This window comes from Scardinius erythrophthalmus (assembly GCF_964197995.2).
Source record: "Scardinius erythrophthalmus genome assembly, chromosome: 15".
NCBI classification, from domain to species: domain Eukaryota; kingdom Metazoa; phylum Chordata; class Actinopteri; order Cypriniformes; family Leuciscidae; genus Scardinius; species Scardinius erythrophthalmus.
In genome coordinates, this window is record NC_138235.1 from 15,708,202 (window position 1) to 15,717,171 (window position 8,970).

Genomic DNA, 8,970 nt, shown 5'->3' on the forward strand with positions numbered 1-8,970 from the left:
AAAAATGAAAATTCTGTCATCATTTACTCGCCCTCATGTCGTTCCAAACCTGTACGATCTTCAAACGTCTTCGGAACACAAATGAAGTACTTATTAATGAATTCTGAGAGATTTCTGTCCCTCCACTGACAGCTACACAACTACCACTTTGACGTTTCAAAAGTTCATAAAGAATCGTAAAATGTTTCTATATGAACCAAGCGGTTTAGTCAACATTTTTTCTGAAGAGGCTCGATCGCTGTCTATGATGAACAGATTGAATTTAGGCTTTTATTCACATATAAACATTCATAAACTCACACATCAGTTGTGGTAAACAGAAGCTCAAGCATGTTCACTTGATGTGGGAGAACCAATGAGGTTCATTCTCGTGTTACGCATTACGTTTGAGCTTCTGCAAGAACCAATGAGGTTCATTCTCGTGTTATGCAGGACGTTTGAGCTTCTGCAAGAACCAATGAGGTTCATTCTCGTGTTCCACAGCACGTTTGAGCTTCTGCAAGAACCAATGAGGTTCATTCTCGTGTTACGCATCACGTTTGAGCTTCTGCAAGAACCAATGAGGTTCATTCTCGTGTTACGCAGGACGTTTGAGCTTCTGCAAGAACCAATGAGGTTCATTCTCGTGTTACGCAGGACGTTTGAGCTTCTGCAAGAACCAATGAGGTTCATTCTCGTGTTACGCAGGACGTTTGAGCTTCTGCAAGAACCAATGAGGTTCATTCTCGTGTTACGCATCACGTTTGAGCTTCTGCAAGAACCAATGAGGTTCATTCTCGTGTTCCACAGCACGTTTGAGCTTCCTCAAGAACCAATGAGGTTCATTCTCGTGTTACGCAGGACGTTTGAGCTTCAGCAAGAACCAATGAGGTTCATTCTCTTGTTACGCAGGACGTTTGAGCTTCAGCAAGAACCAATGAGGTTCATTCTCGTGTTACGCATCACGTTTGAGCTTCTGCAAGAACCAATGAGGTTCATTCTCGTGTTACGCAGGACGTTTGAGCTTCAGCAAGAACCAATGAGGTTCATTCTCGTGTTACGCAGGACGTTTGAGCTTCAGCAAGAACCAATGAGGTTCATTCTCGTGTTACGCATCACGTTTGAGCTTCTGCAAGAACCAATGAGGTTCATTCTCGTGTTACGCATCACGTTTGAGCTTCTGCAAGAACCAATGAGGTTCATTCTCGTGTTCCACAGGACGTTTGAGCTTCAGCAAGAACCAATGAGGTTCATTCTCGTGTTACGCATCACGTTTGAGCTTCTGCAAGAACCAATGAGGTTCATTCTCGTGTTACACAGGACGTTTGAGCTTCAGCAAGAACCAATGAGGTTCATTCTCGTGTTACGCATCACGTTTGAGCTTCTGCAAGAACCAATGAGGTTCATTCTTGTGTTACGCATCACGTTTGAGCTTCTGCAAGAACCAATGAGGTTCATTCTCGTGTTCCACAGGACGTTTGAGCTTCAGCAAGAACCAATGAGGTTCATTCTCGTGTTACGCATCACGTTTGAGCTTCAGCAAGAACCAATGAGGTTCATTCTCGTGTTACACAGGACGTTTGAGCTTCAGCAAGAACCAATGAGGTTCATTCTCGTGTTACGCATCACGTTTGAGCTTCTGCAAGAACCAATGAGGTTCATTCTTGTGTTACGCATCACGTTTGAGCTTCTGCAAGAACCAATGAGGTTCATTCTTGTGTTACGCATCACGTTTGAGCTTCTGCAAGAACCAATGAGGTTCATTCTCGTGTTACGCAGGACGTTTGAGCTTCCTCAAGAACCAATGAGGTTCATTCTCGTGTTCCACAGCACGTTTGAGCTTCAGCAAGAACCAATGAGGTTCATTCTCGTGTTACGCATCACGTTTGAGCTTCTGCAAGAACCAATGAGGTTCATTCTTGTGTTACGCATCAAGTTTGAGCTTCTGCAAGAACCAATGAGGTTCATTCTCGTGTTACGCAGCACGTTTGAGCTTCTGCAAGAACCAATGAGGTTCATTCTCGTGTTACGCAGGACGTTTGAGCTTCTGCAAGAACCAATGAGGTTCATTCTTGTGTTACGCATCAAGTTTGAGCTTCTGCAAGAACCAATGAGGTTCATTCTCGTGTTACGCAGGACGTTTGAGCTTCTGCAAGAACCAATGAGGTTCATTCTTGTGTTACGCAGCACGTTTGAGCTTCAGCAAGAACCAATGAGGTTCATTCTCGTGTTACGCATCACGTTTGAGCTTCTGCAAGAACCAATGAGGTTCATTCTTGTGTTACGCATCACGTTTGAGCTTCTGCAAGAACCAATGAGGTTCATTCTCGTGTTACGCAGGACGTTTGAGCTTCAGCAAGAACCAATGAGGTTCATTCTCGTGTTACGCAGGACGTTTGAGCTTCAGCAAGAACCAATGAGGTTCATTCTCGTGTTACGCATCACGTTTGAGCTTCTGCAAGAACCAATGAGGTTCATTCTCGTGTTACGCAGGACGTTTGAGCTTCAGCAAGAACCAATGAGGTTCATTCTCGTGTTACGCAGGACGTTTGAGCTTCAGCAAGAACCAATGAGGTTCATTCTCGTGTTACGCATCACGTTTGAGCTTCTGCAAGAACCAATGAGGTTCATTCTCGTGTTACGCATCACGTTTGAGCTTCTGCAAGAACCAATGAGGTTCATTCTCGTGTTCCACAGCACGTTTGAGCTTCAGCAAGAACCAATGAGGTTCATTCTCGTGTTACACAGGACGTTTGAGCTTCAGCAAGAACCAATGAGGTTCATTCTCGTGTTACGCATCACGTTTGAGCTTCTGCAAGAACCAATGAGGTTCATTCTTGTGTTACGCATCACGTTTGAGCTTCTGCAAGAACCAATGAGGTTCATTCTTGTGTTACGCATCACGTTTGAGCTTCTGCAAGAACCAATGAGGTTCATTCTCGTGTTACGCAGGACGTTTGAGCTTCCTCAAGAACCAATGAGGTTCATTCTCGTGTTCCACAGCACGTTTGAGCTTCAGCAAGAACCAATGAGGTTCATTCTCGTGTTACGCATCACGTTTGAGCTTCTGCAAGAACCAATGAGGTTCATTCTTGTGTTACGCATCACGTTTGAGCTTCTGCAAGAACCAATGAGGTTCATTCTCGTGTTACGCAGCACGTTTGAGCTTCTGCAAGAACCAATGAGGTTCATTCTCGCGTTACGCAGGACGTTTGAGCTTCTGCAAGAACCAATGAGGTTCATTCTCGTGTTACGCAGGACGTTTGAGCTTCTGCAAGAACCAATGAGGTTCATTCTCGTGTTACGCAGCACGTTTGAGCTTCAGCAAGAACCAATGAGGTTCATTCTCGTGTTACGCATCACGTTTGAGCTTCTGCAAGAACCAATGAGGTTCATTCTTGTGTTACGCATCACGTTTGAGCTTCTGCAAGAACCAATGAGGTTCATTCTTGTGTTACGCATTACGTTTGAGCTTCTGCAAGAACCAATGAGGTTCATTCTTGTGTTACGCATCACGTTTGAGCTTCTGTAAGAACCAATGAGGTTCATTCTTGTGTTACGCATCACATTTGAGCTTCTGCAAGAACCAATGAGGTTCATTCTTGTGTTACGCATCACGTTTGAGCTTCTGCAAGAACCAATGAGGTTCATTCTTGTGTTACGCATCACGTTTGAGCTTCTGCAAGAACCAATGAGGTTCATTCTCGTGTTACGCATCATGTTTGAGCTTCTGCAAGAACCAATGAGGTTCATTCTTGTGTTACGCATCACGTTTGAGCTTCTGTAAGAACCAATGAGGTTCATTCTTGTGTTACGCATCACATTTGAGCTTCTGCAAGAACCAATGAGGTTCATTCTTGTGTTACGCATCACGTTTGAGCTTCTGCAAGAACCAATGAGGTTCATTCTTGTGTTACGCATCAAGTTTGAGCTTCTGCAAGAACCAATGAGGTTCATTCTCGTGTTACGCAGCACGTTTGAGCTTCTGCAAGAACCAATGAGGTTCATTCTCGTGTTACGCAGGACGTTTGAGCTTCTGCAAGAACCAATGAGGTTCATTCTTGTGTTACGCATCAAGTTTGAGCTTCTGCAAGAACCAATGAGGTTCATTCTCGTGTTACGCAGGACGTTTGAGCTTCTGCAAGAACCAATGAGGTTCATTCTCGTGTTACGCAGCACGTTTGAGCTTCAGCAAGAACCAATGAGGTTCATTCTCGTGTTACGCATCACGTTTGAGCTTCTGCAAGAACCAATGAGGTTCATTCTTGTGTTACGCATCACGTTTGAGCTTCTGCAAGAACCAATGAGGTTCATTCTCGTGTTACGCAGGACGTTTGAGCTTCAGCAAGAACCAATGAGGTTCATTCTCGTGTTACGCAGGACGTTTGAGCTTCAGCAAGAACCAATGAGGTTCATTCTCGTGTTACGCATCACGTTTGAGCTTCTGCAAGAACCAATGAGGTTCATTCTCGTGTTACGCAGGACGTTTGAGCTTCAGCAAGAACCAATGAGGTTCATTCTCGTGTTACGCAGGACGTTTGAGCTTCAGCAAGAACCAATGAGGTTCATTCTCGTGTTACGCATCACGTTTGAGCTTCTGCAAGAACCAATGAGGTTCATTCTCGTGTTACGCATCACGTTTGAGCTTCTGCAAGAACCAATGAGGTTCATTCTCGTGTTCCACAGCACGTTTGAGCTTCAGCAAGAACCAATGAGGTTCATTCTCGTGTTACACAGGACGTTTGAGCTTCAGCAAGAACCAATGAGGTTCATTCTCGTGTTACGCATCACGTTTGAGCTTCTGCAAGAACCAATGAGGTTCATTCTTGTGTTACGCATCACGTTTGAGCTTCTGCAAGAACCAATGAGGTTCATTCTTGTGTTACGCATCACGTTTGAGCTTCTGCAAGAACCAATGAGGTTCATTCTCGTGTTACGCAGGACGTTTGAGCTTCCTCAAAAACCAATGAGGTTCATTCTCGTGTTCCACAGCACGTTTGAGCTTCAGCAAGAACCAATGAGGTTCATTCTCGTGTTACGCATCACGTTTGAGCTTCTGCAAGAACCAATGAGGTTCATTCTTGTGTTACGCATCACGTTTGAGCTTCTGCAAGAACCAATGAGGTTCATTCTCGTGTTACGCAGCACGTTTGAGCTTCTGCAAGAACCAATGAGGTTCATTCTCGTGTTACGCAACACATTTGAGCTTCTGCAAGAACCAATAAGGTTCATTCTCGTGTTACGCAGCACATTTGAGCTTCAGCAAGAACCAATGAGGTTCATTCTCGTGTTACGCAGGACGTTTGAGCTTCTGCAAGAACCAATGAGGTTCATTCTCGTGTTACGCATCACGTTTGAGCTTCTGCAAGAACCAATGAGGTTCATTCTCGTGTTACGCAGCGCGTTTGAGCTTCAGCAAGAACCAATGAGGTTCATTCTCGTGTTACGCAGGACGTTTGAGCTTCAGCAAGAACCAATGAGGTTCATTCTCGTGTTACGCATCACGTTTGAGCTTCAGCAAGAACCAATGAGGTTCATTCTCGTGTTACGCAGCACGTTTGAGCTTCAGCAAGAGCCAATGAGGTTCATTCTCGTGTTACGCAGGACGTTTGAGCTTCAGCAAGAACCAATGAGGTTCATTCTCGTGTGACGCAGGACGTTTGAGCTTCTGCAAGAACCAATGAGGTTCATTCTCGTGTTACGCAGGACGTTTGAGCTTCAGCAAGAACCAATGAGGTTCATTCTCGTGTTACGCATCACGTTTGAGCTTCAGCAAGAACCAATGAGGTTCATTCTCGTGTTACGCATCACGTTTGAGCTTCTGCAAGAACCAATGAGGTTCATTCTCGTGTTACGCAGCACGTTTGAGCTTCTGCAAGAACCAATGAGGTTCATTCTCGTGTTACGCAACACATTTGAGCTTCTGCAAGAACCAATGAGGTTCATTCTCGTGTTACGCAGCACGTTTGAGCTTCTGCAAGAACCAATGAGGTTCATTCTCGTGTTACGCAACACATTTGAGCTTCTGCAAGAACCAATGAGGTTCATTCTCATGTTACGCATCACGTTTAAGCTTCTGCAAGAACCAATGAGGTTCATTCTCGTGTTACGCAGGACGTTTGAGCTTCTGCAAGAACCAATGAGGTTCATTCTCGTGTTACGCATCACGTTTGAGCTTCTGCAAGAACCAATGAGGTTCATTCTCGTGTTACGCAACACATTTGAGCTTCTGCAAGAACCAATAAGGTTCATTCTCGTGTTACGCAGCACATTTGAGCTTCAGCAAGAACCAATGAGGTTCATTCTCGTGTTACGCAGGACGTTTGAGCTTCTGCAAGAACCAATGAGGTTCATTCTCGTGTTACGCATCACGTTTGAGCTTCTGCAAGAACCAATGAGGTTCATTCTCGTGTTACGCAGCGCGTTTGAGCTTCAGCAAGAACCAATGAGGTTCATTCTCGTGTTACGCAGGACGTTTGAGCTTCTGCAAGAACCAATGAGGTTCATTCTCGTGTTACGCATCACGTTTGAGCTTCTGCAAGAACCAATGAGGTTCATTCTCGTGTTACGCAGCACGTTTGAGCTTCAGCAAGAACCAATGAGGTTCATTCTCGTGTTACGCAGGACGTTTGAGCTTCAGCAAGAACCAATGAGGTTCATTCTCATGTTACACATCACGTTTGAGCTTCTGCAAGAACTAATGAGGTTCATTCTCGTGTTACGCATCACGTTTGAGCTTCAGCAAGAACCAATGAGGTTCATTCTCGTGTTACGCATCACGTTTAAGCTTCAGCAAGAACCAATGAGGTTCATTGCAGAAAATTTGGACTAAACCGCTCAATCCATATGGATTAGTTTTATGATCTTTTTTATGAGTTTTTTAAAGCATCGAAGTGGTATTTGCGTAGCTGTAAATCTCTCAGATTTCATTAAAAATATATTCATTTGTGTTCTGAAGATGAACAAAAGACTTACGGGTTTGGAATGACATGAGGGTGAGTAATTAATGAAAGAATTTTATTTTTTGGGGGATCTAACCTATTAAACCTCAACAGCTTTCACTGATACAAAAGTGCACATTTTCCCCACAAGAGGGCATTATCTTCACTTACACTTACAAAGGTCTCTTCATGCATGTGCACAGCAGTTATAATGCCCATGCAGCACTTGTAAGTCAGCAGTGTAGGGAACAGCACATTCCAGGGCACAGTTTTATGGCAGGGCCCCTATCTTAGTGCAACAGCACAGAAAGGTTTGCAACATTTCGATTGGATATTGGTGGACCAGCACAAACAAATGTCCAACACCATCAGATAAGGATGCTAGGGAAACTGACTGACTCTTCAAGGAAGGACGGGACTTCTCCATGATCCACAGGCAGTTTCTGCCCTGCACCCATCATGAGACTAATCCCTAAGGTTTAAGCCAACCGCCACAAAAATTCTTTAGGACTTTTTGGACGCAAGAGCAGTGGCTGAAACAAAGGAGGCCGCAATGATCCATCCTATCCATTCATGTTTAGAAATCAGTGACAGCTATTTGTTGGTCAACATCTCACACAAATTCAGCTGTTAATGTACAAATGAATGCTTGCATGGCAGTCTTTTTCCATCTTGTTTAGAATATTGCCAAATGTATTCTAGTGGTGGTTTGGAAAGTGAGAAATGCATTGGTAAAACTTTAAAGACACTGTATGTGTGCTTTAGATTATGCAAATGAGTTCCACAGGGGAAAGAAGGGAGGGCCAGCAGCCAATCACAACACTGGAATTGAGAAGCACCAAATTGCCATCTCCTCCTCATTGGAAAAGGATAAACGTACCCTTTCAACAGACACACCTTCTCCGGATCATCCAGTGAGACATTAACAGATACATACAAGGTCTGAGCTTCCGGCCCGTAACAGGGAAGGCAGCAACAGATACTTTCAGGTTCTGAGTCTCCCATCTAGAGAGACTAGATACGCCGTCCTGAGTCTCCAGCCTGCAAAGCTGAGTCGACAGCCAATGAGGAAAGTGACATTATCAAAGACTACGTTCAGAGTCTTCATCCAGCGAGACAGTAACAATAACAGCATGTCCCGAGTCTCCATGCCAGAGAGACAAAATCAGATTTGACATACAGACACATTTGAAACAAGGTTAAGCTCCGGAGTGCAAACATTCACTTCAAGGTACCTTCGTCTGCATGTTCCAGATTGTCAAGGTCCTTCTGCACCAATACTTCAGGGCCTCATCTGTGTGTTCAAGATTGTAGGACTCTTTTGGTGCTCCAGGAGATCAGCATCCTACAGATCTTCATGTTCAAGGCTGTTGAAATGATTCTGGCTCCTTTCCCCACTGCATTGTCACCCAGAACCCGTCCGGTGGAAGACGTCACCGCCATCAGACTGCTCACTCGACCACCTGGAACTTAAATATCACTCTACCAAACTTCTTTCCAGAGACCTTGGCATTGCTGTATATTATCAGTATATGATTTTCTAATTTACATTAGAGGTAATATAACTGATTCTAGTGAATAACAAATAATATTTCATTCATTTGTTTGATGTATAATAAGGATCTTCACCTTAGTTTTAGAGGAACATCAATTTATCTTTCCATAGGATAATGCATCTCTGCCATAGCCACACCCCACTTAATCACTTGTATTTTATGCATCCTGTGCACTTTATTGCTTTATCATTCACGGTATTCATTTAGTAGTTATGTTGATTTACTCTTCTTTATCTTTTATGTCATTTTAAATAAAACTTATTTTATTACACCTGTGTCTTGTGTTAAATACAGAATAAGATAAGTGTCTTGAGATAATACAGAAGACGCCCTACAAGTTAACAATATCTCATGAATCCTTCAGATTGGTCAGATGACAAACTTTCTGAGCATGAAAGAAGATATTGTGAAGAATGTCAACAACCAAACAGTTTATAGTTCCCACTGACTTCCATAGAATTGTTTTCCCCAATGAAGTCAATGTGGCCCATAAA